This window comes from Ceratotherium simum, chromosome 23, assembly GCF_057802395.1.
Source record: "Ceratotherium simum simum isolate JZ-2026a chromosome 23, ASM5780239v1, whole genome shotgun sequence".
Classification (NCBI taxonomy): Eukaryota; Metazoa; Chordata; class Mammalia; order Perissodactyla; family Rhinocerotidae; genus Ceratotherium; species Ceratotherium simum.
The window spans coordinates 24,045,825-24,063,450 of record NC_141922.1 but is presented as its reverse complement, the minus strand read 5'-3'; positions in this window follow the sequence as shown (position 1 = coordinate 24,063,450).

Sequence of the window (17,626 nt, the reverse complement as noted above, 5' to 3'; positions counted from 1 at the left end):
GAAGGCAGGATCCAATGATTATTTGCATTATACCCAAATTGTCATCATCAGCCTTGTGTTTTACCATATTGTGTTGATAATCAGGCAAAAATAGCAAAAAAATTTACAGATGGTGGCAAAAATAATCATTTTGATTGTTTGTATGTCTGTGTATCTTGAAGTATCCTGTATATATCTTCTTCAGTTCCTACCACATAACATTATCTGTGTCATTCTCTCCACTTGACTGAGGGCACCTGGAGAGCAAGGGCCATGTCTTATTTACCTTAGTGTCATCATTTCTTGTCACAGTTCTTGGGCCTTCTCAAGCATTTCTTAAATTAATCTAAAGTCTAACACCAAGTTAACGATTGTGCTGTTAAATTCAGCAGCAGAATTAAACTGAGGAATTATTTTAATGGAGAACCTATCCACATTTATTTGTACCCTCAATATAGATTCAGTAGTAGACCATAATGCATTGTTTGATTGTGACAATATTTAATCCACTGCTCTTCTTGGTAGTGATCATAACAGATAAATACTGTTGCATCAACCCTGACAAGAGCATGGAATTTATTTTCGGTGGTATTTAGCTTCCGAGGAGCAAAGCAAGCCAGATGAGCTAAGTTCTGATTTACCAGTTGGCCTCACAGCTAAGACTCAGATATTCTTGGAACACTTTTCACAGTGTTAGGCAGTGGCGGTGCGCTGGTAAATGTTTAGCAATCAGCTCTCCTGAAGGAAAAAAAAGAAAAACCCCTGATTTGTAGAGTTTGCCCATTTCTGTGGTGTAAATTCTCCCACCATGGCTGATTCTGAACTAGCAGCGTGATGTCACCAAACGAGGAGTTGGGAAGAGGTGCAAGGTGGTGTGAGCAGGCTCCAGCAGACCACTGACAGGGCAGTGCAGAGCTGACCTGGGCTTACAGCTGATGTGTCTTTTTGGTAGTCATTTATCCAACAGAAATTTACTGAGCACCTACTGTATTGGTGCTTGTGATACATTAGAGAACAAAAAAGACAAGGATTCCTACTCTTGTGGGACTTAAATTCTTTGGGGGATGTGGAGTCAGAAGATGAATAATAAACATACTTAACAAATAAGTTGTCTAATATACTAGAAGGTTATAAGTGCTACAAAAAGTATAAATAAGGGTAATTGAGAATGTGGGAGAGGTTGCAATTTTAAATGAGATGACAGGGTAGGCTACTCTGAGAAGATGTTATTTAAGCAGAGATTTGAAGGAGGTGAGGAAGCAAGACTTCTGGATATCTAGGGCAGGGGTGTTCTAGGCAGAGGGGACAGCCAGTGCAAAGGGTCTGAGGTGGCAGGCTGCATGGCTTGTTCAAGGAACTGCAGGGAGGTCAGTGTAACTAAACTGAGGAGAGGGAGGGAGTGGAAGACAGGAGAGGTTAGAAGGAGAGGTCACAGGAGGGAGTGTGGCTTAAGAAAAGAGGTTCGACCTCATAGAATATCATGAAGACTCTGGATTTTACTCAGAGGAAATGAAGAACCATTGCAGGCAGAGCAGAAAGTGTCATCATTTGATCTGAGAGTTAAAGGTATCCCCTTGGCTTCCATGTTGAGGATAGACTCTAGCTGGGAGACCAGTTTGGAAATATTGAGAAGTAGTCTTATTCTGGATGTATGCTGAAGGTACAGCCAAGAAGATTTGCTCATCAGTTGGATATAGGGTTGTATTGGTTTGCTAGAGCTGCCATAAAAAAAGTACTATATGCTTGATGGTTTAAAACAACAGAAATTTATTGTCTCACAGTTTTGGAAGCTAGAAGTCTGAAGTCAAGGTGTTAGCAGCGCCATGCTCCCTCTGAACCTGTAGGGAAGAATTCTTCTTTGCCTCTTCCCAGCTTCTGATGGCTGGCCAGCAGTCCTTGGCTTGCAGCCGCAGCCCTCCATCATCACATGGTGCTCTGCTCTCATGTGTCTGTCTCTTCTCCTCTTCTTATAAAGACATCGGCCATATTGGATGAAGGGTTCACCCTACTCCAGCATGACCTCATCTCAACCAATTACATCTGCAATGACCCTATTTCCAAATAATGTTACTCTTTGAGGTACTGGGGGTTAGGACTTCAACAAATCTTTTGGGGAACATGACCTATAACAGAGCGGAAGAGAAAGAGTAAAGACGACTCTAAGGTTTTTGGTGTAACTGGAAGGATACAGTTGCCATCAGCCAAAATGGGGAAAGCTGTAGATGGAGCAAGTTTTGGAGGGAAGATCAGGATTTCCAAAGTATTCCAAGTCATATGCACACAGTCAATCAACCTATTGTCCCACAACTGAAAAGAGACAGAACTAATTTCTTGTAAATATGTACGGATTACGGCAAAATGACCCTGACAGTCACTGCTCTCATTGGAAAATCACCTTATGTTCTGAAAACAGTTATTCAGCCCCCTGAATAAAAGCTTTTAAATTATTTAAATTAATGGGAAGTTCTAAATATTGCATTTCACTTTTGTCAGAAACATTTTTTGCAAATTCACCTTTAGTATACAGATAGTTTAGGCTCTGGGGAGGAGAAGCTCTTTGAAAATCTACGAAAGCCTTCTGAGCTCTTTAGAAAGGCAGAGATGACTCTTCAGAGATGAGTCTAAGCAAACATTTACCTCATTATGCAAATTAAGTGTAGGCACCCGAGCCCTTATAGTATTTCAGGTGAAAGTTACTAAATGTTCCTAGCTTTGAATCCATTTCAAACATTTTCATCTTTCTTTGTACACCTTGGCAAATTCCTATTATTTTAGGGATTATTTCATTGTACAGATTGAAGTCAGTTAAACCGATGTAAACAAAGGGCAGATTTAATGGAAGGACACAGGAAAATCCACCATAATCCCAGGGATGGGAGAGAAGCCGAGCTTCATAAAGACCAGGAATCAGGAATTGGGAATGTGGATCCAAGGCAGCTGCTCTCTCCAGCTCCAGTCTTTCCCTCTGGAGTTTCAAGATCTCTTGTTTCTGAGTTTTCTGTGTTTTTGCTCCATTTCCCCCCCTCCCAGATGGCCAGTTGCTTCTGCCTCGCTTGCCTATGCCATCTCTCCCTTTGTTCAATGATGCCCTTACCCTCAGAGCTTATCTCACATTACAGAGCTAGGACTGACTGCTCATAAATTCGTTCTCTCCGGAACCTGAAGGAAAATTTTAGAAAGAGGGAATCTGATTCACCTAGGTTCTGACATTGTTCATCCTTGTCTAATCAGCTGTGTCAGAGGGAAATGGTCATATTCTCTCATTAAACAAATGCTCATTGAGAGCTTACTGTTGACAGCAAGTGCCTCTTGCTCTTGTAGGTTGTATGGATACTGCAGGGAGCAAAGTCCCCACTCTCAATGGAGCATAAAATCTACTGGTGTTGTGGAAAAGTGTCTGTTTTCCACCCTGTGTATGTGTGTATGAAATGGGTAGGTGTTAGAGAAGGATGGACGGGCATCCTAAAAGGAACATCCCATTTTGGGATCTGCCAAAATCAGAGATGTCACATCTGTGTGGATGAGGTCACGCGTTGATTCTTTTGATTGCAATTGCAATAAAGGGATTGACTTTCCCTTTATTCCCTATCAAAAGTCAAGCAGTACATTGCTTTCATCTCTTTGCCGGAAGGTGAGATTCTTTAATCATTCATGCAGTCTTGCACCAGGGCTGATACGGCGCTCTTTGTGATGGGAGTGTGTACATGGGGGTGTGCTCCAGGCTATAGTGAAGCCTCTGTTCAACCAACCAAGTGGCTGGTCCACTAAGTAATCATACCAATAATGGCTAATTTTTTTGAGGGTTTACAATGTTGCTTTGCAGTAGTCTAAGCCCTTAATGTGCATTATTTCATTTAATCCTCACAATTCCAAAGAGAAGGTCCTCATTTTATAGATGAGGAAGCTTAGCAGGGAGGTTAAGTGACTTGCTCAAGGTCTCTCAGCTGGCAAATGGTGAGCCAGGATTTGAACCTAGAGTCTATGGAACAACCACTGAATTATTTGCTCTTTAAGGCATTCCTGGTGACAGTGATGGTTGGGGCTTTGAACCTCTTCTAGTGCCTTTCCTAAGACAGAAAGGATAGGGCCACGGAGATTCCCAGTTGCAATATTTGGATCACGGTGACAGGCATTCTGATTTATAGAAATATCTGTTTCAAATGAATAAGCAAGCAAGATTTTTAACCAAAGGGCCTCAAGCAGAGGATTTGTGGGTTACAAGTTCTTCTGCCCCCAGATATATAACTTATCCTTTTGAAAGGGTGCATTGACCTATACAGTTACCTTAAATATAAATTGTCAAGCCTGTTCAGCTGGCAAGTGGTGAAACCAGGATCTGCATGTAGAGCCTGTGGGCTTAACCACTAAATTACATTTTCTAGAAGGTACTTGTAGTGATAGTGATGGTAGGGAATTCTAAGAGACCACACAGTCCCGGTATACAATAGATACATTTTGTGTGTGTGTGTGTGTGTGAGGAAGATCAGCCCTGAGCTAATATCCATGCTAATCCTCCTCTTTTTTTTTGCTGAGGAAGACCGGCTCTGAGCTAACATCTATTGCCAATCCTCCTCCATTTTCCCCCAAAGCCCTGGTAGATAGTTGTATGGCATAGTTGCACATCCTTCTAGTTGCTGTATGTGGGATGTCACCTCAGCATGGCCGGAGAAGCAGTGCATCAAGGGCGCACCCGGGATCCGAACCCAGGCTGCCAGTAGCAGAGTGTGCCCACTTAACCGCTAAGCCGCAGGGCCCGCCCCTATAATAGATACTTAATATTTGCTGGATGACTATGTAATAAAAGAATTGTTATTAAATCTGTCACTGTGAAGTTGTTCTGGGATGTTTCTCTATTTTAAAATATTAAAAATTTTATTCTTAAAATAGAAATTTGCTTATAGAGCCAGTGCTGCATTTTTGAGGCTACTTCTTTTTGGCCCCTAGAGGGAGCTCCAGCCTCCTCTATAGGTCTCTTCATCAGCACTCTCCTCCAGCGTTTTCTTATTCTATGCCCAAGGAAAAGAATTGAGAAGAATCTGTTAAGGGCAGAAGTGTTTACTGCACGTGTTTCTCTTGATCATAGAGCCATAGAAAGACTAGTTCTGGGCTATTGATCTTTGGCACTGCCTCTCTTAGGAAGACCTCGAGTTGCTGGATTTAATCATCCATTTATCATGTTATTTGAATGCTTGCCAGGTGCCAGGTGCAGTTCTAGGGGCTTGGACTACAGCAGTAAACAAGCGACAGATCACTGTTTCCTGAAGAACACACCCTGGTGTGTTTTACCTTTTTTGCCTTAATCCTTAGAAGGAAACTAACTGCAAGTCCAACCTCAGCAAGCTTGCCAAGTCCATAGCCTCCTCGTAATCTCAGGGATTCTAGGCCTCTACCATCCTGAAAAAGGTAGTTTCCCAAATATAAATTGCTATTGTGTTAACATGAGACCAACGTCTCCCTCCCATCACCCATTTCCCCTGAGTAAAGCTGAATGGCCCAGGTGCGGGAATCTGATCAAACAAGCCCATCTACAGGTCAGATGATAGGGTAGCCTTGTCTGAGAATTTTGCCCACAGAGACCAATCATTAACTTGGACCCAGCAGATTCTCCCTTTGGAATTTGACTATGAGATGCAAAGAGAATTGGTCAGTTGTTGATGGGGGGTATATTACCCCAAGAGAAGTCAGTGCCACGAGGGAGCAAGAACTTTGAGTAAACAGGAATGTAGAGGAGATGATCATATCAACAATACTTCCATTACATAGGAGTTAAAGGATTAATTGAGATAGTACACATAAAATATTTAATACATTTCTAAAATATATGGCTCTTATTTTGCCTGTTTCACAGATGATGAAACTGAGTATATTAGAGTTTCTCCAAAGAAACAGAACCAATAGGATATATATATACGCATAGAGAGAGAGAAAGAGATTTATTATAAGGAATTGGCTCACATGATTATGGAGACTGAGAAGTCCCATAATCTGTTATCTGCAAGCTGGAGACCCAGGAGAGCCAGTGGTGTAGTTCCAGTACAAATGCAGGAGGACACTCACGTCTCAGCTTGAAAACAGTCAGGCAGAGAGAGAATTCTCCGTTACTCCACATTACAGAGGGCAATCTGCTTTACTTAGTCTACCAATTCAAATGTTAATCTCATCTAGAAACACCCTCACAGACACACAGAATAATGTGTACTCAAATATCTGGGTGCCACATGGCCCAGTCAGGTTGACACATAAAATTAACCATCACACTGAAACTCAGAGAACTAAAAAATCTTGCCCATATATAAATAGATAACAGGTGACAGAGCTGTGTTTTGAACTCAAGTCTCTAAATCAAAGTAGCTATGTGGACCTGGGTGGGGTGAGGGACAGGGGTGGAGTCAGGGAGGCAGGACAGGATTAAAATATGTAAAGGCCATCTACAACAAGATTTACACCTTCAGTTGTGGAGATTCGTAATCTTTTCGGGAGGAGTTTGACTTCTGGAAATGGCCTCAGGTAATTTCTAATCAATTTTGGAAAAAACATTTTTGAGGGAAAATCAAAGGGGAAGTTAAAATAATAATTCTTGTTCTCTTGTGTACATTTGAAACTTCTTCTGAAGATCATTTCAAATTTGGGAGGAATTCTATGCAATGTCAGTATTATTAGAAAAAGGTACTGTTTCCCAAGCTACCACTTTGAAGGACAACTTTCACTTGGTGGTGCTCATACATGTGTCTGTATTCATTTACTGAACACCTAATGTGTTGGGATTGAATGATGAATAAGATACAGTCTCCCTTCATGAAGTTTGTGATCTGCCTGGGAAACAGATACGTAAATAGTGAATTTTATTACGTTGAGATTAGTGTTATAATAAACTCCTTCCAGCCATAACATTCTTTGATTGTGTAATAGGTAACATCCATCTGAATTTTTGGGGTACAAGGCAAGATATAACTCTAAATAAGTAAATACATTCATTTAAAAATAATTTTTAAAAATTCATTCTGTCTGGGGGCTTTCAGAAAAGCTTGATGGGGAAGTGACATTTGAAGTAAGACTCAAAGTAGCCTAATATAGATGTATACCAGAGACAAGGAGGTATTCAATAAATGTTTCTTAAATGAACCAATGACTATAAGGAAGCACCAGTGTTTCTTGATGCCCATATATATAGTGTTGTGCCTTTATCGAAGATGACCATTCTATTTCAGTTACGTCTACTCTGTAGGAAAAGCCCTTTTGAAGACTCATTATATAGTAGGTGCATATGGCTAAGTGAATGAATAAATGAATGTAGCATAAACTACCAAATAAATTTTGTTACTTGCACTGAGGCTTTGGCAGATATGATCAGGGCCAGTAGCCTTGGTTTCATGCCCCTGGCATTTCATTAAGCTATCTCTAAGGACTTCTAGTCTTAGGTCACAGATGTAAGGGGCTTAACACTTTCCTAGGTTACAAACTCAGTATTTGCTCAAGATTAACTGCCCTTTAGTGTTACCTTTCTGAGTATTTTCAGACCCTCCCTCATGAAGTCACAACAACGGGAGCAAATGAGAACCGGACCACTCTTCCTCATTCTCACCTCGTTAAGTTTGGGCATCACCATAGCAGCAGATTAGCTCCTGCTCTGACTTAGCTCACGTGCAACTGAACAGTGTTTCTCCAATATGGTCCATGGACCAGCTGCAGCAGCTTCACTTGGAGCGTCACCTGCTTACCATGAAGACTTCTGGCCCCACTCAAACCAACTAAATAGAAACCATTGTAGGGGCTAGCCCCATGGCTTAGTGCTTAAGCACGCACGCTCTGCTACTGGTGGCCCGGGTTCGGATCCTGGGTGTGCACCAATGCACTGCTTGTCCAGCCATGCTGAGGCAGCGTCCCACATACAGCAACTGGAAGGATGTGCAACTATGACATACAACTATCTACTGGGGCTTTGGGGAGAAATAGGGGAAAAAAAGGAGGAGGATTGGCAATAGATGTTAGCTCAGGGCTGGTCTTCCTCAGCAAACAAAAAAAGAGGAGGATTGGCATGGATGTTAGCTCAGGGCTGATCTTCCTCACACACACACACAAAACCATTGTAGATGAGGCCTAGAAGGTACAAGTTTAACAGGCACCCCAGGTGATTATGATTCTTATGGACCTTAACTCTAAGATCCATTACGAAGATAAAGGAAAAGACATTCTTACGTTTTCCTTTTGTTGTTTCTGGTTTTCTTGGGAAATGGCTAACTATATGGCAGCCCTGGCTGTCCCTTTACCTCAGCCTTCTCCTCATATAATGACCCTATGATGTGAGTATCATTAATCTTGTTTTATAAATAAGATTGGTTACAACAGGTTGAGTGCTCTTAAAATTCACATGTAGCTCAAGGCCTTTAGAACTGGAGGGTGTAATTTGAGGGATGTTAAAAGATTGTTCTAAATGACTTGCCTGCAGAGGAAAGGGCACAGGAGGGCATGACTGAAATTCCTGGTGTGCCAGGGGCAGTGGCATCTCCAATGCTTGAGGAAGACCAGACTGCCAGCTCTTGAGAGATGGTATTTTTGTTTGTTTTTAACCTTTACTTTTTTTCTTTACATAAAAAGCATTACACACTTATAGGAAAAATTAAAATGTTATAGAAATGTGAGTTGGAAAATGAAAGTCAACAGTTTAAATGTCTTCTGTAGGGGAGTGTTTAAATAAAATATGGCACATCTCTCTTCTACAGAATTCTATACAGCCATTAAGAAGATCGAGGTAAAGATATATGTATTGATACAGGAAGAGCTTGAAGGCATGTAAGGTAAAAAAGCAAGTATCAGAACCTTACTATAGTACGATTTCATGTATATTTGAAAAACAAAAAAGACAGGTGTGTATATATGTGCGCATACATATGTAAGGTATATAAATGTATAGAAAGAGGAAGAGAGAGTGGTTCACCAAACTATTGACAATGGAATGAAAATGAGAGAAATAAAATGAGATTTTCATGTTTGTTGTGTTTGTTTTTTTAATAGATTTTATTTTTTGGAGCAGTTTTGGGTTCACAGCAAAATTGAGTGGAAGGTACAGATATTTCCCATATACTCTGTGTCCCCACACATGCATGGCCTCCCCCATTATCAACATCGTCCACCAGAGTGGTGCATTTTTTACAATGGATGAACCTACATTGACACATTATCATCACCCAAAGTCCATAGTTTACATTAGGGTGTACTCTTCATGTTGTACGTTCTGTGGGTTTGGATAAATTTATAATGACACGTATCCACCATTATAGTATTGTACAGAGTAGTTTCACTGCCCTAAAAATTCTCTGTGTTTACTTCCTTTTAAAAATTATTTTTCTGTGGGAATGTCTTTAAAAACTTCTATAATTAAAAAAAAAACCTAATTTTTCTTAAATGAAAGTACCTATGGGAGACTATCTTAAAAGCTGAATTTCTACCTTTAAAGGGAGAGCTAAGGAAAGGAAACTAGCTTGGGTGAAAATGAATAGCTTGGGATGTGTGTGTTCATTCATTTATTCCACATATATTTATTTACCAGACACTGGATTAGGCACTGAAACTCAGTAATATCCAAGATACCATCTCTGTCTTATTATGGGACCTTAGGGGAGAAAGATGAATAGAAACAGACTTAAAACACAATTTGACAGGGGCTGGCCTAGTGGTGTAAGTTAGTGTGCTCCGCTTAGGCGGCTGGGGGTTTGCCGGTTCGGATCCTGGGCGTGGACATACTTACCGCTCAGTAAGCCATGCTGAGGTGGTGTCCCACATAGAAGAGCTATAACTTTACAACTATGATACACAACTATGTGCTGGGGCTTTGGGCAGAAAGAAGAAAAAAGAGGAAGACTGGCAACAGATTTTAGCATAGAGCCAATCTTCCCCAAAATAAAAACCCCAAAACCACAATTTGATGGACGCCAGGGATTGAAATGCACAGCAGGTATTAGGGATTTGGATTTGGGGAGTAAGGCAATGTTTCTGGGAAAAGTGACATCTGAGCCCTGAAGGATGTGCAAGAGTTAGGAAGTGAGGATGGGGAGCAGAGTTCTTTAAGCAGAGTTCTGGTTTAGAATGGGTGCTGGCTCAGAGGTGTGGACAAGCTTGCTGAGCTGATTTCCCTTGACCCAGTGGAGAATAACTGGGCTGGGCTTCCCTGGGGGCCAGGGAAATTCTGTATGTCACCAGAGGATTTCTAAGTGAGGAGCCAGGAAAGAGGGAAACAGCTTGGAATTCCTTTGTCTCTCAGTCTCAGCCTGTCCCAAAACTCAGAACTGAGTTCTGAGGATGGTGGCTGGGGACATATTTGTAATTTGTCTTTTGGTGCCGAACAGCATTTAAAACATGTTGATTTGGTTGCCAATATTTAAACATTGTAGAATTTTACATAAAAATATGCATTTCCAGTTTTTCTTTTTCCCTTCAGCTTTACTGAGATATAATCGACATGTAACATAGTGTAAGTTTAAGGTCTACAACATATTGATTTGATACACATATATTGCAAAATGATTACCACCACAGTGTCAGCTAACATCTCCATCGTGTCACATAATTACTATTAGGTTTTTGTGGTAAGAACATTTGGGATTTACTCTCTTAACAACTTTCAAGTATATAATACAGTGTTGTTAACTAAAATCACAATGCTGTGCATTAGTTTCCCCAGAACTTATTAATCTTCAAACTGGAAGTTTATATCGTTTGACCAACATCTTCCCAGTTCCACCATCCCCCCGTCCCTGGTAACCAACATCCTACTCTCTGCTTTATGAGTTTGCTTTTTTAGATTCCACATATAAGTGAGATCATACAGTATTTATATTTTCTCTGTCTGACTTATTTCCCTTCACATAATGCCTTCAAGATCCATCCATGTTGTCGCACATGGTAGGATTTCCTTCTTTCTTATGGTTGAATATCATTTTATGTTTATACTACATCTTCCTTATCTATTCATCAGTTGTTGGACACTTAGGTTGTTTCCATATCTTGGTTATTGTGAATAATGCTGCAATGGACATAGGAGTACAGATATCTCTTTGGTATCCTGTTTTCATTTCCTTAGGATACATACCCAGAAGTGAGATTGCTGGATCGTGTATATGGTAGTTCTATTTTTAGTTTTTGAGGACTCTCCATACCGTTTTCCATAGTGCTGTATTAACTTACATTCCCATCAACAGTGCACAAGCGTTCTCTTTTCTCCACATCCTCACCTCAACAATTGTTATCTCTTGTCTTCTTGATGATAGCCATTCTAACAGGTGTGAGACGATATCTTATTGTAGTTTTTTCCTTTTTGTTTTTTTTGTGAGTGACGAAGGTTAGCCCTGAGCTATCATCTGTTGCCAATCCTCCTCTTTTTGCTGAGGAAGATTGGCCCTGGGCTAACTAACATCCATGCCCATCTTTTTTTTTTTTTCTTTAATTTTTTGTTTATTGCAGTAACATTGGTTTATGACATTGTAAAAATTTCAGGTGTACATCATTGTACTTCTATTTCTGCATAGATTACATCATGTCCACTACCAAAATACTAATTACAATCCATCACCACACACATGTACCGAATTATCCCTTTCACCCTCCTCCCTCCCCCCTTCCCCTCTGGTAACCACCAATCCAATCTCTGTCCCTATGTGTTTGTTTATTGTTCTTATTATCTACTACTTAATGAAGGAAATCATACGGTATTTGACCTTCTCCCTCTGACTTATTTCACTTTGCATTATACCCTCAATGTCCATCCATGTTGTCACAAATGGCTGGATTTCATCGTTTCTTATGGCCGAGTAGTATTCCATTGTGTCTATATACCACAACTTCTTTATCCATTCGTCCCTTGATGGGCACTTAGGTTGCTTCCAAGTCTTGACTATTGTGAATAACGCTGCAATGAACACAGAGGTGCATGTACCTTTACAAATTGGTGTTTTCAAGTTCTTTGGATAAATACCCAACAGTGGAATAGCTGGATCATATGGTAGTTCTATCCTTGATTTTTTGAGGAATCTCCATACTGTTTTCCATAGTGGCTGCACCAGTTTGCACTCCCACCAGCAGTGTATGAGAGTACCCTTCTCTCCACATCCTCTCCAACACATGTTGTTTCTTGTCTTGTTAATTATAGCCATTCTGACGGGCGTGAGGTGATATCTCATTGTAGTTTTGATTTGCATTTCCCTGATAGTTAGTGATTTTGAACATCTTTTCATGTGCCTCTTGGCCATCTGTATATCTTCTTTGGAGAAATGTCTGTTCAGGTTTTTTGCCCATTTTTAAATTGGGTTGGTAGTTTTTTTGTTGTTGAGATGCATGAGTTCTTTATATATTTTGGAGATTAAGCCCTTATCAGATGTATGGTTTGCAAATATCTTCTCCCAATTGTTAGGTTGTCTTTTCATTTTGTTGATGGTTTCCTTTGCTGTGCAGAAGCTTTTTAGTTTGATGTAGTCCCATTTGTTTATTTTTTCTATTGTTTCTCTTGCCCGGACAGACGTGGTGTTTGAAAAGATGTTGCTAAGACCGATGTCGAAGAGCGTACTGCCTATGTTTTCTTCTAGAAGTTTCACAGTTTCAGGTCTTACATTCAAGTCTTTAATCCATTTGGAGTTAATTTTTGTGTATGGTGTAAGGTAAGGGTCTACTTTCATTTTTTTGCATATGGCTATCCAGTTTTCCCAACACCATTTGTTGAAGAGACTTTCTTTTCCCCATTGTATGTTCTTGGCTCCTTTGTCAAAGATTAGCTGTCCATAGATGTGTGGGTTTATTTCTGGGCTTTCGATTCTATTCCATTGATCTGTGTGTCTGTTTTTGTGCCAGTACCATGCTGTTTTGGTTACTATAGCTTTGTAGTATATTTTGAAATCAGGGAGTGTGATACCTCCAGCTTTGTTCTTTTTTCTCAGGATTCCTTTAGCTATTCGGGGTCTTTTGTTGTTCCATATATATTTTAGGATTCTTTGTTCTATTTCTGTGAAAAATGTTGTTGGAACTTTGATAGGGATTGCATTGAATCTATAGATGGCTTTAGGAAGTATGGACATCTTAACTATGTTAAGTCTTCCAATCCAAGAGCACGGAATATCTTTCCATTTCTTTGTGTCTTCTTCAATTTCTTTCAGAAATGTTTTACAGTTTTCGGTGTACAGATCTTTCACCTCTTTGGTTAAGTTTATTCTAGGTATTTTATTCTTTTTGTTGCAATTGTAAATGGGATGGTATTCTTAATTTCTCTTTCTGCTACTTCGTTGTTAGTGTACAGAAATGCAACTGATTTTTGTATGTTGATTTTGTATCCTGCAACTTGACCATATTCGTTTATTACTTCTAAAAGTTTTCTGGTGGATTCTTTAGGGTTTTCTATATATAAAATCATGTCATCTGCAAATAGTGACAGTTTCACTTCTTCCTTTCCAATTTGGATCCCTTTTATTTCTTTCTCTTGCCTGATTGCTCTGGCTAGGACTTCCAGTACTATGTTAAATAGGAGTGGTGACAGTGGGCATCCTTGTCTGGTTCCTGTTCTTAGAGGGATGGCTTTCAGTTTTTCACCATTGAGGATGATATTAGCTGTGGGTTTCTCATATATGGTCTTTATTATGTTGAGATACTTTCCTTCTATACCCATTTTATTCAGAGTTTTTATCATAAATGGATGCTGTATCTTGTCAAATGCTTTCTCTGCATCTATTGAGATGATCATGTGATTTTTATTCTTCATTTTATTAATGTGGTGTGTTACGTTGATTGATTTGGGAATGTTAAACCATCCCTGCATCCCTGGAATAAATCCTACTTGATCATGGTGTAAAATCTTTTTAACATATTGTTGTATGCGATTTGCTAGTATTTTGTTGAGGATTTTCGCATCGATGTTCATCAGTGATATTGGCCTGTAATTTTCTTTTTTTGTGTTGTCCTTGTCTGGTTTTGGTATCAGGGTAATGTCAGCTTCGTAGAATGAGTTAGAGAGCTTCGCCCCCTCTTCAATTTTTTGGAAGAGTTTGAGAAGGATAGGTATTAAGTCTTCTTTGAATGTTTGGTAGAATTCACCAGGGAAGCCGTCTGGTCCTGGACTTTTATTTTTGGGGAGGTTTGTGATTACTGTTTCAATCTCCTTACTGGTGATTGGTCTATTCAAATTCTCTACTTCTTCTTGATCCAATTTTGGAAGGTTGTATGATTCTAAGAATTTATCCATTTCTTCCAGATTGTCAAATTGGTTGGCATATAGCTTTTCATAGTATTCTCTTACAATCTTTTGTATTTCCGAGGTGTCTGTTGTAACCTCTCCTCTTTCATTTCTGATTTTACTTATTTGTGCCTTCTCTCTTTTTTTCTTGGTGAGTCTAGCTAAAGATTTGTCAATTTTGTTGACCTTTTCAAAGAACCAGCTCTTGGTTTTATTAATTTTTTCTATTTTTTTTTGGTCTCTATTTCATTTATTTCTGCTCTGATTTTTATTATTTCCCTTCTTCTACTGATTTTGGGCTTGGTTTGTTCCTTTTCCAGTTCCTTTAGGTGCATTGTTAGATTGTTTATTTGAGATTTTTCTTGTTTGTTGAGATAGGCCTGTATTGCTATAAACTTCCCTCTTAGAACCACTTTTGCTGTATCCCATAAATTCTGGCATGTCGTATTTTCCTTTTCATTTGTCTCCAGGTATTTTTTGATTTCTTCTTTGATTTCTTCATTAACCCAGTCGTTGTTCAGTAGCATTTTGTTTAATGTCCACGTATTTGTGGCTTTTCTGATTTTCTTCCTATAGTTGATTTCTAGTTTCATACTGTTGTGGTCAGAAAAGATGCTTGGTATTATTTCAATCTTCTTAAATTTATGGAGACTTGTTTTGTGGCCTAATATGTGATCAATCCTGGAGAATGTTCAATATGCATTTGAAAAGAACGTGTATTCTTCGGTTTTTGGATGGAATGCTCTGTATATATCTACTAGGTCCATCTGTTCTAGTGTGTCGTTTAAGGCCAATGTTTCCTTATTGATCTTCTGTTTGGATGATCTATCCGTTGGTGTAAGTGGAGTGTTAAAGTCCCCTGGGCTGGCCCCGTGGCTTAACGGTTAAGTGCATGCACTCCGCTACTGGCGGCCTGGGCTCGGATCCTAGGCGTGCACCGTTGCACCGCTTCTCCGGCCATGCTGAGGCCACGTCCCACATACAGCAACTAGAAGGATGTGCAGCTGTGACATACAACTATCTACTGGGGCTTTGGGGGGAAAATAAATAAATAAATAAATCTTTAAAAAAAAAAAAAAATAGGGCCGGCCCCGTGGCTTAGCGGTTAAGTGCGTGCGCTCCGCTGCTGGCGGCCCGGGTTCGCATCCTGGGCCCGCACCGACGCACCGCTTCTCCCGCCATGCTGAGGCCGCGTCCCACATACAGCAACTAGAAGGATGTGCAGCTATGACATACAACTATCTACTGGGGCTTTGGGGGAAAAAATAAATAAACAAAAAACCCCTGTCACTTCTTAAAAAAAAAAAAAATAAAGTCCCCTAATATTATTGTGTTACTATCTATTTCTGTTTTCATGTCTGTTAATAATTGCTTTATATATTTATATATATATTTATATATTGCTTTATCTTGTTTGGGGCTCTCTGTGATTCCTGTACCTGGATGTCTGTTTCCTTCCTTAGGTTAGGGAAGTTTTCATCTATTATTTCTTGAAATAGATTCTCTGCCCCCTTGTCTCGCTCTTCTCCTTCCGGGACACCTATAACACGGATGTTAGTGCGCTTGATGTTGTCCCAGAGGTCCCTTAGACTGTCCTCACTCTTTTTAATTCTTTTCTCTTTTACCTGTTCACCTTGGGTAATTTCTTCTAGTCTTTCGTCCAGCTCACAGATCCGTTCTTCTGTATCCTCTACTCTGCTTTTGAGTCCCTCTAATGAATTTTTCATTTCCAGTATTGTATTCTTCATTTCTGATTGGTTCTTTTTTATATCTTCCGTTTCTTTGTTGACATTCTCACTGAGTTCATCTATTCTTCTCCCCAGATCAGTGAGCATCCTTAACACTCTTAGTTTGAACTCTCTGTCAGGTAGGTTGCTCATTTCTGTTTCATTTAGTTCCTTTTCTGGGGTTTTGTCCTGTTCCCTTACTTGGAATGTATTCTTTTGCCTCCTCATTTTGCCTCTTTCCCTGTGCTTGTGTCTGAGTATTAGGTAGGTCAGCTACGTCTCCTGCTCTTGGATGGGTGACCTTATGTAAGTGATGGCTTATGAGGCTTCCAGTGTGCTTCCCTCAGTTCTCAATGTTCCAGGGGTGACCCCTATGTGGGCTACGTGTGTCCTTCTGTTGTGGCCTGTTTGCTCTCCCTGTAGGCACCCAGGGAGGCTGAGTTATGCTCCTGGCCAGCTGTTGTAATGCTCAGCTGCTTGTAGTTGTTGTGGGCCCTTCAGTCTCTTTATCAGGTGTGGGGAGCCCCAGCACAGTTGGCTGCAAGTTCTAATACCACATTTGTGTTGCAGTATTTCTTTTAACTGAGTAGGCCCCCAGCGTGGCAGGTTGTTAGGCTCAGGGCCTTACAATTGCTGTAAGCCTCTAGCCTATTAGGTCTCTTGTCAGCTCTCTGAGGATTGCAGCTGGGCGGGGCTGGCCTCAGGCACAGGAGCACCCAATTGTTTCAGGCTTTGGAAGGTGGGGCAAACCCCCTATGTGGGTCTTTGAGAAGCACAAGTCTTCTGCAGCTGACAAGCCCTGCTGCCCACAGGTCCACACACACAGTCAACACAGTCCTGCCCCGTGTGAGTGCCCCGACCTCCCCAGGCGGACCCAGTCTCTCCACAGCGGGAGCCCACACACTCCACCCCCGACCCACACTCTCCACCCGCTCCTTGTGCACACCCTGCCCCGCTCAAGTCGGCTCAGTTGCCAGGCTGCAGAGAATCCAGTCACCAATCTATGCAGGCCCACACGTTGCCTGAGGGCTTGTTGTTGGGTGGGGCCAGTCTCTAGGGTGGGCTGCCTGCCCTGGCTGAGCTGGATTAAATCAGTGCTCTAGCGGGTGGGGCAGACCCCGGCTAGCAGGCCTCAGGGAGAACTCCAATGGCGTCTGTGTCAGCACGCCCACACCGAGCCACAACAATGGCTGCCGCCAATGTCCCAGTCCCTGGAGAGGTCTCACCCCTCACCGAGATGCACTCAGGGCCTATTAGGTGAATCTCTTTTCACCACAGCACTGTGCACATTTCTTTCTGCTGATTTTAGGTTGCTTTCTGAAATGGGTGAGTTTGCACGGGCCCTTTAAGCGCCGGTTTTAGTTTCTTTGTGAACCATGTTTTCTGGGGGTTCTCCCCAATGTTTTAGTAGCAGGCAAAGTCAGATATTCTGCCACTCATCTCAATTGTGCTGGGTCCACAAAATGCCCAGAGCGGGGGCGCTCCCGGCTCAGGGCCTCGTGCCTCCAGGGAGGCTGCGTACCTGTGAGCTGCTCCCGGCGGCCGTGAAGCTGGCGGCTTGTGAAGGCGGTGTTTTTCCTCTCCAGAAGGGAGTTTCTGCCTCTTCCACCTCAGTTAGGATTGTCCGTTGTTGCAGGAGTTCCTCTTATCCAGTTTTCAGTTCTGTCTCAGGGGTAATTTTTCCATGAGTAGTTGTAAATTGGCTGTGTCC